This window comes from Catharus ustulatus, chromosome 1 (genome assembly GCF_009819885.2).
Source record: "Catharus ustulatus isolate bCatUst1 chromosome 1, bCatUst1.pri.v2, whole genome shotgun sequence".
NCBI classification, from domain to species: domain Eukaryota; kingdom Metazoa; phylum Chordata; class Aves; order Passeriformes; family Turdidae; genus Catharus; species Catharus ustulatus.
In genome coordinates this window covers 122,789,876-122,805,946 of record NC_046221.1, presented here as the reverse complement: position 1 = coordinate 122,805,946, position 16,071 = coordinate 122,789,876, and positions in this window count along the sequence as shown.

Genomic DNA, 16,071 nt, shown 5'->3' with positions numbered 1-16,071 from the left:
GCTCCTTTGATATTCAGCCATTGTTGATGTGGAGGGCAGCATGTGCTTCATTTGATTGAGTGCTTTTTAAAACTCCAACCATCTTAAGGTTATTTCAGCACAATGTCCCTCACTTGTCTTCAGGCTGTGAAGGTCACACCAAAGCTGTTATTGCCCACATCAGCTATGCCATTGCAGCTTTCCATTGTGGGCTAGGGAGTCTTTAATTCCACAGGTAAGAAGGTGGGCAAGTATTAGTTGTTTTCTCTTAAATCAGATGCCTCTATTCATTCATACACTGTTTGAGAAAGATAAACAGTACCTCCTAGAATGGAAAAAACCTCAGGAGAATGAATTGCAATGGAGCATACCCCGCCATCCCCGAGCCATCAGCTTCCATTAGTTTTAGATAGTCAAATAGGTGTAGGTGTTCATTCCTACATGTTTATTGAGAACACCTTGTTGCTATGGTCATGTGATACAAAGAAATACAAATTTTTGGATGTCAAGTTTTCTATCTTATGTTTCACAACAACAACTGCAGCAGGAAAGCAATTTTGCTGACTTCAAGGCCTAGTTGATTTTCATCCGATTTCTCTTTGGAAGAGAGTCTCTTTTGTAGTTTTATACTTAACCATGTTAAAATGGGGATTTTTCAATTCTCTATTTCCAGTTCACAATGGAAGGAAGGGTTGTAGCATGTCTTTACTTAAGGAAGCTCTTGTCTGCTAAAACTTAAACTGAGATTATATCAATAACCACTGTAATTCCATCTTTTTGTAACAGTAAAGCTTGTTTAGTTATCACAACCTTCATGTAATCATAATCACAGTAATTTCACGAGTATGAGGCGCATATATATAAGGTGCACCTCTGGGTGTTGGCAAATTTCCGAACTTTGTCCATATATAAGGCGCACCGGCATATAAGGCGCACTTTTTTTTTGCAGCGAGGATCTGCGTGGAACAAAGTAACGAATTAGTAACGGAATCGCGTGATCGTGGGGTTTACTGGCTCGGCTCAGGGCTGGGCGGACTTAGCTCAGCTCGGGGCTGCTTTGGGCTCGCACTTCCGGGTTGGCAAATTTCTGAACTTTGTCATATATAAGGCGCTCCAGAGTATAAGGCGCACTTCTGGGTTCAGACCAAAATTTTAGTCAAAAGGTTGCGCCTTATATGCATGAAATTACTGAAATTAGCATAGAAAATGGTTGCAGTTTTTGGCAGTGCCAAGCCTTCATCACCATGAAGCTTGTCCTGTGGTATGTTGGCAGTCCTCCAAGGCCTATCTCTATTTACCTTTTTTTTCCTACTATGTGTCTCGATCCTATTTTCTTAATTTTCTTCAGAATTACTTTAATTTCTGTTCTGTAATCAAAAATTACATGAAAATTAACAAAATGGTTTTCTGGGTAACAGTTTCAGTTATGGTATTTTCTTCCCCTGTTTTCAAAAGTTAAGATGACCAGTCTTTTACAGAACATCTTGGTGATGTAGGAAATAAATGCACAGTTTATAGTACTTTAGGAAGTATGAGCACAGAGTCGTCTACTGATTATGAAAAGTGTTTCAGAAATAAACCTCAAACTTCCTTCTTCTAGGAAATCATCCGTTTAACAACTGGCTCAGTCCATAACACAATGGACTCAGCATGCTACCTTATGTCCTGTAGGGATTGGGAGCCTACTCCTGGTACTCCTTGTAGTGGTTTTCTTTGACAGAGACAATAGAGGCATAAAGGCAAGAGCCTAAATGAATTTTTCCATGAGCAGCAGTTATGTGGAAGTTTTCCATAGTTGTTCTTGCCATGCACATGAACCCAGCAGCATGAACAGGAAAAGCAGAGCTGTCCCTGACAAAAAGAGCAACCATGACCATACTTTATAAATTGTTTTGGCAGTAGCAGTCAGGCCATAGCCATCCTCTCATCCTCTCTCATGTAACTCTGTGTAACACAGAATTAATTGATCTTTATCTACTCAGTAAATGGGGTGCTGCCATGTTGCATCAGACTTACCATGCTGAAGGGATGCAATAAAATTCTGCCATGTCTTGGGAATGCAACTTGTCTTGGCACAGAAAGAGATGAAACACCCAGCCTCCCCAGAAAGGTATGGCAGCACTAATCTAATTAATGTAACTTAGACTAAGTGGAAATTGTATGCTGTTGGCTCAAATCAAGGTATTAAAGCTGTTGCCTCAAATGAAAGCAATGACAGTGTATAGTTCCTCTAGTATAATGCCAGGTGAAGCAGAGAAAATGCATAGAAAGGCTTAGGACAATTTTAATATTTCTGGTAAATGTAAATGGAGAAAGTAATGCAATGTTCATTTAAGTAGTATAATGTCATGTATAAAATAAAAACAACTGTTTTGGAAAAAAATATGTTGATTACACTAGAGATTGAAAGGAAGAAGAGAAGAAAAAAGGAAAGATAACTACAGATCAATTATACAAATGGGCCAGTTTCCAAAACAAAGGGGCAATACAGAGCTTCATAGTCCTATTACCATTTCCCAGTAAATTATTCCCTAATTTGTCTGAATTAAGCCTGCTTCTTCTTCCCCTTTTATTGGGAAAAAATGTAATTGAGATATTTTTGAACATTAATTAGATGGCTTACTGAATATTCCATTCATTCTGTGACTCCTTCTTTCAGATTTCATCTTAATAAGTTGATTTTTCTCTCAGTAATTTGCATTTAAATAATGAAAAAATAATGAAGATTTTATCTGCATGTACTGTCTTAGTTGAAAATTTTGCTGTAATAAAATATTTATTTTATGTAAGTCCGTTTGGAAGATGGATTTGTCTTATTTTTTGGAATGGTTCAGTAGTTCAGCTTTATAAGCACCAAGTTTGTGAGTGTCTCTTAAAATAGGCAAACATTTTATCCTACACTTAGATAAAGATCAAATAGGCTTAAAAACCAGACTTGCAGTAAGCAACTATTTGACCATATGTTCTGAGGTGAGTAAATCCCATACATTTTTGTGTAAGTTGGGCTCTGCCTTTTCTGCAGAAGAGAATCAATCACATGTCTAAGTGATGCTCAGTAATGTGTGTGATCTAGCTGAGTTTTAGAGAAACATAGACTTGAAGTGACAAACAGACCAGTAAGAAAAAGTAATTTGCTGATCCTTATTTTATAGGAATTACCCATGACTTCTCTGGGCAACCTGTTTTGTGTATATATATATATACATATATATATATATATATGTGTATGTATGTAAATGCAATTGTTTGCAATAAAGGATCCATGACATAACATTTTCGAGTTTTTCTTCATTTATGGGAAAAATATTTTCTTCTGTCAGAAAAAAAGATATATATTCCTTATCCCATTCTTTTGAAAAATACCATTTTCTGTATTTTCATTTATCCTGAATATAGTTTTCAAACTATTTAATAGCAAGTATTTTCAGTACTTTTTTGCAATATGTAATATTTGTACAAGATTTTTTACAAGCTGCTGCCTCTTTGTGGAGGAAATAGTAGGTACTGCAATAAACTTGACATCACAGAGAGTACATTGCAGAGACCAAGGTGCACATTTTTAATTACAGTAATTTCACGAATACAAGTCGCACAATTTTCACCAAAATTTTGGTGGAAACCCGGAAGTGCTGCTAGTACTCCGGGGCGGCTACTATATTAACAATATTCTAAAAGCTGGCAACACAGAAGTGAGAGCCTGCGGCAGCCCCAAGCCAAGCTGGAGCCCAGCCAGCTCTGGCAGAGGTGGGAAAGCCTGGCAGAGGCGGGGCCAGTGGTGCGGGGGGCGGGCGGGCAGCAGAGCCCAAGCCAGCAGCGCAGGGAAGCCCGGCAGAACTGGGGCTAGCAGTGCAGGGGAGCCCAGCAGAACCATGACTAGCAGTGTGGGGGAGCCCGGCTGCGCAGGGGAGCATGGCAGAAGCGGGAAGCCCGGTGGCGCGGGGAAACCCAGCAGAACTGGGGCTAGCAGTGCAGGGGAGCCCAGCAGAACTGGGGCAGAGCCGGGGCTAGCAGTGTGGGGGAGCCCGGCGGCGCGGGGGCCTGCAGTGCCGGCCAGGGCGAGCAAACGCGGCGGCGGTGCAGACGGGAGCGGGGGGCGAGCGAGCCTGGCGGCAGCAGCGGCAGCACCGCCCAGCCGGCCCCGAGCAGCCCTGCTGAGCCGTGGTGCCGAGCTGGGCCACCCGACCCTGTCAGCAACCATGAGCGGGCTGAGCCTGCCTGGACCCGCCCCGAGCCAGTAAACCCCACTATGCCGCGATTCTGTTACTAATTGGCAAATTTGTGAAAGTTGCACACGGATCCTCGCTACGAACGAAAGTGCGGCTAATATTCGGGTGTGGCTTTTTTATTGACAAAGACATCAACGTTGTCAACGCACTGGAAGTGCGGCTTATACTCCGTGCGGCTTGTATTCGTGAAATTACTGTAAATGCCTTAAAAAGTAACTGAGGAGCACCAGCCCAAGGACTTCAGATTTCAGTTACAGCTGATGAGCATGGCTCAGAGTGTATTTAGCCTGTCATGAACTTAGACTACTGACTTAGCATCTAAATCTGTCAAAGTAAATCAGGTAAGCCCCTGGCAAATTTCCCCAGATGCTGAAGCAAGACCAGATTTTAGAGTGGAGCTGCTTAAATTCTTCACCAGACAGTAAAGGTCTTCACAGCTGACTTTGACTAGGGATCCATTGCTGAAAGGAAGGCGGTACAAGGGCTAACATAATCCCTCATTGGAGAAGGCTAACTTGTGGAAGTGCTGGATGAAAGGGGGAGTGAGTTCTCCAGAGCCCTCCTCCAGTGGTGAAACAAGGTGAGTGAGAGCTTCTCTGTCTTTTTTCCTCTAGAACTGTGGAAGGGGAATGCAAGCTTGGTACAATACTTTTTGTTACGACTGAGAAATGAAAAATAGGGAAGTAAGGAGGCTGTAAGAATCACTTAAATTCATAGAAAACTGCAAATCTGAGAAACAGCCTTTTTCTAGAGAGTTGCTAGTAACCAGAGGAAAGAGGAGCTGCTGGAACCAGAGTCCAAAGGTCTGTTTTGGAGAATCTGCTTCTTAAGTAGTAGGCTTTGACAAGATTTGAATATGGATAAGATACTTCACTGAATAATTTAGCTCCTTTAACCACATGGATTGTGGCAGCAAACGTTTCCTAGAGCCTCAGTTACTCCAGGAAGGTTAAGAATAGACTGTGGAGTAGTTTGCATATTGCAGCCTCCATTGAGAAACAGAGAAAAAAAACTACTTAAAATTTACTAATAGTTTTTTTTTCTTTTTTTTAATGGATTGAACATACCCTCAAGACTTCACTGATCGTGAAGGTTTACGTGTCTTCTGTAACTACAGAACCATAAATTCTAAATGTTGGAACAGTCAACTGTTCAGGGCAGCATAACACCTCCCTGAAGACACATTTTGGCTCATGTACTTTCCCTGGCGTGTTAAGTGATCCTGGAGCTGAGAAGGAAGAATTGCTGAGAGTTTAAATGGCAATAAACCTATCTGTGAACATCAAGGGAAAAAACAGGCCTGTCTTTGCATATACTAAAGAGTGATGTCTGTCTCCCAGCTAACAGCTTCCTCTATGTATTGTTTTTTCAATTTGCAGTATCTTCTTTTTCAGTTAAATCATTTTAAAAATGTGTATAGAAGCACATATATATTACCATAGTTATACTGCCAGGGATTTGAATTAAAAGAGACAAGAAATAGAGAGTTTAGATTTTTGTAACCAACTTGGAGATAAGCATTGCAACTTCAACACCATTCAGGAAGCCTGAATATTTGAGAGGATCATATATATCCTGAATAATATAATGTAAAGATTGTGAATAATAACTACATCAAATCTTTTCAGACTTTGTGAACAGCAGTTACAGAAACCCCTGTCATTTAGTTTTATGTGGAGCTTATTCCTGCTTTACTGCAATTATTTTATTGCCAGTGAAAGTGATCTGAATAATATGATTGACTTTTAAAACCAAACATCACTGCAGTTGTTTCCTACCAGCTACCATTTCAGTCTTTGGATGTTCTTGCTAATGGCAAAAAGAAATTCTGAGATAACTATTAACAACCTCCCCATCATCACTACAGTTAAAGAACTGTGGTGATTTGGTACTTCAGAACACAGATCTGCTTTCCCCAAACCATGATTTACAGTTAATATTGACTATACCTCAGATATGAAATCTTAAAACTGAAACAATTGATGTTCCATTTAACATGGTATTGGCTTTTCATTGTTTTCATTGACCAACACTGACTGCTCACCACTGATTTAAAGAAGCTGTATGTCTGTGTCCTCCTTCCCAAATCCATAGAAATTATCAAGGCTATTTTGTTCAGTTATAGCAGTTCCCTCTATAAATACAGGGTCTCCTATGCATTTCACAGCAACAATGTTTAATCTTAGGTGCAGGTTAATTTAATTTAGTCATACATGTTGACTCTTATTCTGAAGCACACTGTTTTGACATTCCATTTCTTCTAGATATTTGGGGAGTTTGCTTTGACTTATTTAGAAGAAACCTTGAGAAAGGTCAGCAGTCATGGCTGAACCATCACTTTCTTGAGTGGCTGTCAAAACAAACAATTTAGGCTAGCATAGGCTTTTGCAATATTCTATGCTCATTGAGAGGTCTACTTTACAAAATGTACTTTTATTATACAGAAAGAAGTGTCAAGATCATTCTTACCATGCCCCCACTCACATCTTATGGTTAAATAATGTAAAAACATTAAAGAAGATTATACCTGCCAGCTTATCTTTCTCCAAATCTTCACTAAAAAGTGGACTTATATTTTTAGGATGGGGAGTTTAAATTCACTTAGGCCATATTGTGGGAAGTTGTTTTATGACCTGGGACATTAGCTTGTGACTGAATTTACTGCTCTAACAGATTTGTTTCCTTCGTAGGAATTATGGTTAGCACTTTCTTACACACTTTCTCAAATATTGTTAAGATTATGGAAAGCTATCATCATAACGGGGCAATGCAAGAATGTTAGCAATTCTAACCTCTTGCATTGATACTATGCCAATGAACCTCAAATCCCTTACTTAAGTGTGGATTTCAGGCCAGTTTCTGTTTAGCAAAGATTTCTTTGAAGAGTCACCAAGTTCCAGATGTTCTTATGATGGCAGTAACATTTTTCTGACATGTACCACATAATCATCAGTAAGAACAGGACAACAATAAAATCTTTAAGTTACTATGTTTAATTTTCTCCTCTTGAGTCATGGAGCAGTAGCATTCCTCCAAAACACTGCTGTTAAATTTTCAATAACCATGTCCAGAGTCCCCTGCCATACTAGGGACTTTATCTGGGTAGACACTTCTCTTTCCTTTTCAGTCTGTCTAAATTATCAGAATGTAGATGTCCACAAGTGCTGCACTGATGAAGAACATACTTCACACTCTTAGCAAACTCAATCTTGATACCACACTGGTAAACTACAGTCATACTACTTGCTGTTCTTTACTGTATTGTGTTTATAATTTCAGGAACATTGTAGCTATTGATCTAGTGCCAAGCTCAGTTGTGATCAATTAATGACTAGCTCAGTAGCTTTGGTGCTTAATTAAAATAAGATTTCCCTTTATACTTTTTTTGATATATTTATGTTCACTGACAGTCTGACACACTGTTTCTTTACTTTCCAAACTTTCTAGGCATATTCATACAAAATCATCTTCCTATGGGCTCCAGTATTCCACAAACCCTCATCTTTCCCTCTTACATTTCCAACTAAATTAGTAATCCTAATTTATTCACAGTATTTTATGTGTCAGTGTTTTTTGCTTTGAGTCTGTTCACATGTTATTCTTCTGCATGGCATTTGGGATTATACCACTCTGTAACCCTTTATCTCAGTCACTGGTCCCAAATCTACCTTTCACAGAATTAACACGCACATTTTTCAGTTATACAGGATACCATGGTCAAATCCAACCTTTATTATGTGAAACCAAACTGATTTTAACTGATTTATCTATCAATTTACAGGGAGTTGTGATTTCATACTGGTTTATTTTATTTGATCTGGTTTAGGTTGCTGACAGTCTTTCTTGGGACCGTATGTCAATTTTCGTTTTTCATTATACTGTTTCTGAATTCTACCTTCTCCTTTGTACCCATGTTATAGTTCATTCCATTTTCTAGCTCTTCTTTAAGTAATTTTATATTTGATCCTGTGAAAATGTTTTTTTGCTGTAATTCTGTGCCATTTCCTCTCAGACTTCTCTAAATATTCTTTCTTTAGCTATTGTAAGAGTTCTCCTATCTGTATGCAAAAATATTTCAAGTATTCATTAGATTATACTTGCAAGTAACTAAGTTTCCGTAGTAACTTCTCTTGGAGCAATTTGCATCATCAGTTCAGCTTCTCCTGTCAGGCCTGTTAAATGTTACGAATCTCAACTTTAAAAATAGAGGTATATTAACTTGAGGTGTGTAAATAAGCCTCATACCATTGCTTGTGTGGGTACCTGTCTTGCCTGTCACATTTCCAAAAAACAAATAAACCATGACTGCTTGCTCCCTTTTATCTCTTTCTTTCAGTTCAAATTCTGAATAAAATAGAATATTTGTAAATATAATTTGGTTTCTCCTTGGAACAGGCAAGAATAGACTGGACTACTTCACCAGTACTGAACTACTTAGTTCACCAGGCAGCAGCTAACAGAAAGAGAGGACACAGTCTCAAGCTGTGCCAGGGGAGATACAGGTTGGACATTAGGAAAAAGTTTTCACAGAAAGAGTGATAAAGTACTGGAATGGTTTGCCGAGGGAGGTGGTGGCGTCACCATCCCTGGATGTGTTTAAAAAAAGACTGGATGTGGCATGGTCTAGTTGAGGTGTTAGGGCATGGGCTGGACTTGATGATCTTGAAGGTCTCTTCCAACCTAGTAATTCTGAGAATTCTGTGAATACTCCAGTTGGAAGAGACTTAAAATGATCATCTACTCCAAATGCCTGATCAATTCAGGGCTGACCAAAATTAAAAGCATGCCATTAAGGGCACTGTCCAAATGCCTCTTACACACTGACAGGCTAGGGGCATCAACCACATCTCTAGGAAGCCTCTTCTGGGGCTTGACCACCCTCTCAGTAAAGAAATGTTTCCTGATGTTCAGTCTAACCTTCTCCCAGCACATTCCCACATTTTCCACACGTCCTATCACTGGATACCAAAACTGAAGGAGATCAGCATCTCCCTCTCCACTTCTCATCCTCAGGAAGCTGGAGAGAATAATGAGATCACCCCTCAGCCTGCTTCTCTACAGACTAGAGAAACTCAAAGTGCTCAGCTGCTCCTCACAGTGCCTTCCAACCCTCTTATCAGCTTTCCTACCCTCCTCTGGATGCATCCAGACTCTCCACATCCTTTTTAAGCTGTGGGACTCAGAACTGCACACAGCACTCAAGATGAAGCCACATCAACACTGAACACAGCAGGACAATTGCCTCTTTTGACCGGCTGGTGATGCTGTGTTTGTTGCATCCCAGCATGGCTTGGCTGCCAGGGCACACACACTGCTGGCTCCTGGTGGGCATCCTGTCAACCTGCACCCCCAGATCCCTTTCTGCAGGGCTGTTTCCAGCCACTACTCTCTCAATTTATACTTGTGCCCAGTGTTACTCTGTTTTGGGTGCAGAATGTAGCATTTCAACTTGTTAAATTTCATCCCATTAATCACTGCCAAATGTTCTCATCTGTCTGGATCCACTTGTTCCTCAACAGAGTCAGCAGCATTTTCCAGATTGGTATCATCAGCAAACTCGACAATGCTGCATTCAACTCCTAAATCCATGATGCTGGTAAGTGTGTTGAACAGACCTGGCTCTAAAACTGAGCCCTGAGGAACACCACTGGTCACCAGTCAGATGTAACCCCACTCACTACAACACTGTGAGCTCTGCCTTTCAGCCAATTCTTCACCCTCTTCTCACAGCTGGACTGCTTGTGAAGGGATGTTGTGAAGACCTGCAGCTATCCCAATAGCCTCTTACAACATGGAACCTTTAAAATATAATTGCATAGGAATGGCTGAGGGAGCTGGGGTTGTTTAGCCTGGAGAAAAGCAGACTCAGAGGTGACCTTATCACTCTCTACAACTTCCTGAAAGGTGGTTGTAGTCAGGTGAGGGTTGGCCTCTTTCTCCAGGCAGCACTGACAGAATGAGAGGACACAGCCTTAAGCTGTGCCAAGAGAAATATAGGTTGGATATTATGAAAAAAATTTTTTACTGAAAGAATGATAAAGTACTGGAGTGGTCTGCCTGGGGAAGTGGTGGAGTAACCATCCCTGGATGTATTTACAAAAATATTGGATGTGGCACTTGGTGCCATGGTTTATTTGAGATGTTAGGGCATGAGTTGGACCAATGATCTTAAAGGTTTCTTCCAACCTGGTGATTCTGTGTGATTCTGTTATATTGGTCTTTCAAAAATGCTTGCTCTAAATCTGTCAGCACTTCACACTGAGCCTGCTGGCAGGGACTTGACTCCAAAAGGCCAAATTAAGGACCAGTAGTTTGCTGCAACTGTAGTTCAGACATTGCAAATATAAATTAATTACAAATTTCTCTCCAAATAGCATCCTCCTTTTCCTGCTTGGTATAATTCCATGTACTATAAAGGCCGTGTTTAGAGGGGACTGAATCAGGCTTTGTGCTAGTTTCTGGAAAGATACCCAGGACTGACCGAGTTAAGTGGGGCAAAGTGACAGCAACAGTGACAGTGACAGCAACAGTGACATCTGCAGAGCTAGTGCTGTCACTAGCAGCAGCACAAATGTGTTCTTGCATCTTTTATGAGTTTAATTCATCAGAGGATAGAATGGATCTTTTGACAAATTCTGTGCTACAATTACAAGTCTGTTGCTCAAAGAAAAGACTTTCTCAACTGAGAAATCAGAGACTTTGGTCATCTGTAGACTGAATTGCTACAGAAGCAATTCAACACAGAAGCGAGAAACATATAATTCAATTATGGAGAGTAATATCTAAATCGCTCCTATTTCTTTTTTAATGGTTTGCTTTGGAATCCATTAGGACAAAAGGTTCTTTATGTATTTAAAATATTAATAAAGTGAAAAATTGAAGTGATCATATTTAGTTGTAAGTGAACAAAGTGCATTCATTTGTGTTCCCTCTAAGTCCTGCCATTCTTCTGCAGAGTATGTTGTCATGGTGTCTAATATGGCCATGCCAAAAAGTAGTAATAACAAATGATAATGGTTAGTGACATGTGGCAGATTGCTTGTCCTGTTTGGTACCTAGCATGGGGTTGAATGGGCAAAGATAAAGGTCTCTTTCAGGTTCAGAGGTACCAGCATTCTGAGGCTAAACTCTGAAAAAATGGGACCTAGCAATGATGAACATACACTGTGTAGAACAAATGTTAGAAGGGATTTGGAACATTTTTTTGAGAAATGAAGAGGCTTTAACTTATTATTTAACCCTCTATCTCAGCTTCTATAAACCAGGTTGACATATTTGAATTAATAACAGCTATTTAGTCAGATTTTACAAGCCAAGATTCTGAGACCCTCTCAATTAAGAAGGCCTTCAGATAAGACCTTTGTTGTGTCGGAGGTCAAAAGAAACCCCTTTGCAGCCTCTGACCAGAGACAAGCTGCTGTCCCAAGTTTGGCAACATGCAAAAGTACACTGATTTAGTTTCAAATATTACATTAAATTGGGTTAGTTAAGACTGTGATAAAGGAAATGTTTATCAGAGCTTCCCAGTCTTTTTTTGGCCTGGGCCTCAAGACCAAATATTCTGGCCAATATTAAGGGTGTAGAATTGCTTCCATACGAATGACATGAATGGAGAGATTAGTTGTCTCGAAAGAATTATTTTTCTGTCCCAGACCTTTAGAAATGTTTTCTAGGGTGCTGGGAAATCAGTGGCTAGTCCAAAAGCAAGACAAAGGAACAGTTATAAATATCCTTCTCCTTCCAAATCTGGAAGAAAAGATGGCAAGATTAACATATATGTGGCTGAATAATTTTCTTCTGCTGTCAGTCACCCTTAATCCCTTCCTATCTTAGGGAGGCAGGAAAACACCAGGATTTGGAGGGCCAATTCAAAGGGCAGGATGGCAATCTATTTTGTTTAACTGCAAGACTGCAACTGTGAATGGAAAGAACATTCCAAAAATCTGCATATCACAATCTTAACATCCTGCCAATAGCAACCACCCCTTGCCCAACTAACTCTTCCCTTGCTCCTTTCATAAGGAAGATAATCTCTGCCTTGCATATAAAAATGTTTAGCTGTTGTTGCCCCAATAACAAACTCAGATTTTAGCATAGTTACCTTAAGGCTATCCTAATTTACATCAGAATCTTCCCCAAAACCTGGGACTGTTTCTTTGGTAGGTTTAGCCATCAACCCTTCTAACTTCCATCTCTAGTCAAAGAGACATCTTCAGAAAGGAAATCAGAGAGCTCTCCTTCAGCTACCAGTTTGACCTGTCATGCTCTGAAAACTACATACAGAGCCAGGATTTTTAATTTGGGCAATGTGAAATCAATGTCTTTGTGTTTGGGCTTTATTTTAGCAGGTAATAAGCAAATAATGGATCTGTGGTACTATCCAATAAAAGCTGAAAGTCTAATTTTTCTAAAACCTGCCCTGTAAATCTTCAGTTATGGATTTTGCTACAGATGAGAGGAAAGAACCAAGTCTCGTACACATAAATAGGCTGCATGTCTCCAACAATATCCACAATCATAACTCTGAGTATAATCCTTGCCAACAAACAATGTCTGTCTGTGAAAGGCATTTTAGAATTTCTGAAGTAAATGGTCAATTCATAAAAGAACAATGTGATGGATTTTGTCCATGTACCCTAGATAAAAAGGGAACAACAGCTACTTAAAATGTTTTGCATTTATCATTTTTAGGAAGAAAAAAAAGAATTTGGAATCACTGTCCAATCTCAAGGGATACTTATTCTGTGTCTACTATGACCCTAATTATAATGATAATATAATGAAGAAATGTTCCCTCTCTTCCTTAGCTGCACAGTGGCAATCTGCAGAAAATTGCCTTCAGCTGTAGATATATGAATATATGTTTTCTAACAGAGCTGTGTTCTGTGTTCTTGTAATAGCATTTTATTTTTTAAGGGATCACCTCATGAGCTGCAATTAAGAATGGAGAATCTGTCATGTTATTAAAAAATACCAAGTAGCTCAAAGTCAAAACCAGATGGAAGCTTAATTTAATATAGCTGAATAAAAAACCTCAAACCAAAAAAACCCCCCACTAAATACAAGAGGGGACCAACATGGATAATAGTGTGAATTATAGACAACTCTGACTTTATTCAAAGCAAAATATATAGCAACTTGCATATGCTGGTGCAGAAGCTCCAAGTCTGGCTAACAATGCTTAAATATTTCCCTTGCTAGAAATATTTCCATGTATTAATCATTTCTAGAAACTTCCATTGGCCCCAGTTGCCTTTGCTGATTCATAGGGGGTTTTTTGCGCAAATTTCACAGAAGACTTCAGCTTTTTTTTTTTTTTTATTTTCCAGTCATGACTAGTAAAGAAAGTTTCTTCTTATAATAATATATTTCAAGATATGCTACAATCCCAGCACCAACGCAGTAGGTAGTAAACTAGATAAAATTTGGCAAGGCAGGAGCTCTGTGCCCCCAAACGTCATTTTGATTTCTTTGGTTTGCCTTTCCGTATATTGAAAACATCACACAATTCCATAAGGAAATTTGAAAAAAACCCCAAACAACCCAGAGCCATGCAATTATATTAGTTCTTACTCTTGAAACAGTGCTTTGTAGCTACAACCTTATAAATGACTAGCTGCCCAGTATGATGAGATTTCTTAGCAACCCTTGTGTGAGCAAGTACAAAAATCAAGGCATGCTCCTCAATTAAAAGTATTTTTTCAAATGTCTGAGAATGTATTTTTCTACTTCTGGTTATTTGTGTTCTGGCAAAGAACATGAGGTCATTTTTCATTCAGGTAACAAACTCATTTTGTTTGGACTACAAAACTTTAGAACCCAATTGAATATAAGCATATAGCACATGAAGTCTCTCCTTTGTGGACAGCAGGATGGAAGAATATTGCAGATGTTCTCTTGCTCATTACCAGAAGTCTTGTTGTCAAAATCTCAGTGAAAGGAATCTGGCAAACAGGGAAAATCATTACCCAGTCTGTCTTCCTGTCTCTGAAGGACAGTAATATTTGTTGATTCTCAGGAAGAAATAAAATCCATGTATAAGCAGGAGTAGCAGGTGAAATCAGTAGAGTATTGTAACTCAAGAATAAAAACCAGAAAGCAGTATGTTGGCACAAGGCCAGCATAGCTGCAACTGAAGAGCAGAAGACATGTTTCCAGGCAGGAGAACAGGGAAGAGGGATCATAAATTTTGGCCTCCTGTTTCAATCACATTCATGTCTAAATCTGATGTTCCCTTGTCATTGTGCTTTGAGTATTTGCACACTAGTATTTGTTACACAATATTCTTTGACTTCAACCATGCAGATGACAACTGGAATGCAGCTCCAAAATTTACCCCTTTTACCCCTTGAAAGGCAAGTGAAAAGTGTACAGTGAGGGTTGCTGAGGAGGTGAGAACTTCTCAAAGCACAGTCATTGGGGGCCTGTTAGCTCCACTCCTAGCCTTTGCTGCATACTGTTATTTCTTATGGCTCCAGTTAGGGGCTGTTGGTTAGAATCTGCAATACCACAGAATCACAGAATGGGCCAGGTTGGAAGGGTACACATCCGGTCCAACCTTCCTGTTTAAGCAGGGTTGTCCTGGAGCACATGGCAGAGAATTGTGTTCAGACATTTCTTGAATATCTACAGGGTGGGACACTTCACAACCTCTCTGGACAATCTGTTCCAGTGCTTGGTCACCAGCACATTAAAGAAGTTTTTCCTCATATTCCCATAAAACTTCCTGTGCACGAGTTTCTACCCAATGCCTCTTGTCCTATTGCTTGGCACCACCAAGGAGAGCCTGGATCCTTCCTCTTGGCATCCTCCCTTCAGATTCTTACAGATATTGGGAAGGCTCCCTTTCAGATTTCTTTTCTTGAGGGTAAACAGGCCCAACTCCCTCAGCCCTTCCTCATAAGAGAGATGATCCTGGCCTTTAATAATCTTTATAGCCCTCTACCGGACCCAGTCCAGGAGCTCTGTGTCTTTCTTATCCTGAGCAGCCCAGAACAGACACAGCATTCTGTCTGAAGCCTCACCAGGGCTGAGGAGGGGGGGCAGGATCAGCTATCCCAGCCTGCTGGCAATGCCCTCCCTCTCCAATGCAGCTCAGGACACCATTTGCCTTCTTGGCCACCAGGGCACTGCTGGTCAGGGACAGATGCTGTCCACCAGGACCCCCAGGTCCTCCTCTAGATCTGCTTCCCAGCAGGTCAGACTCACCTGGGCTGGTGCATGGGGTTATTCTTCCCGAGGTGCAGCACCCTGTATTTGCCTTTTCTGAACTTCAGGCAGTTATTCTCTGCCCTTCTCTCCAAATAGTTGAGGTTCTTCTGAAGGGCTGGACAGTACTATGGAGTAATTTAACCCTTTTCTTTCCAGTCAAGAGCTGCTAGACTATTAAAGCTCACACTCTGATCTCCAGAAATGAGGAAAAGTAATTTGTTCTTGGTGATGGATCATAAACTAGAATCACAGTAATAAATGTACGAAAGTTGCTGTGAATGTTCCATGCTTCTGGATGGCCAAAATTTGATAGGAGCTCAGGGACATGAGTAACGTAAAAAGAAAATAATAATAGCTCTACAATTCCATAAGTTATGTAATTTGCCGTATTTTAGTAATTCCATAAGGAAGAGTAAATACAACGAAATTCATGTGCTAGGGTTTGTGCCACAGTCGAAACTCAGGCACTGTAGATATATGCATATGTATATATATATGTATATATATATATATATATATATTTATTTATTTATATAATGTGCCATGATCACAAGGAAACAACCTGGTTTTTTCTCACCTTCTGTGTTTCTCTGCAGGATACTTGTTTAGGTTGCCTAATCCAGCACTAAGAAATCTTTTGTGCTGGATTAAGTAC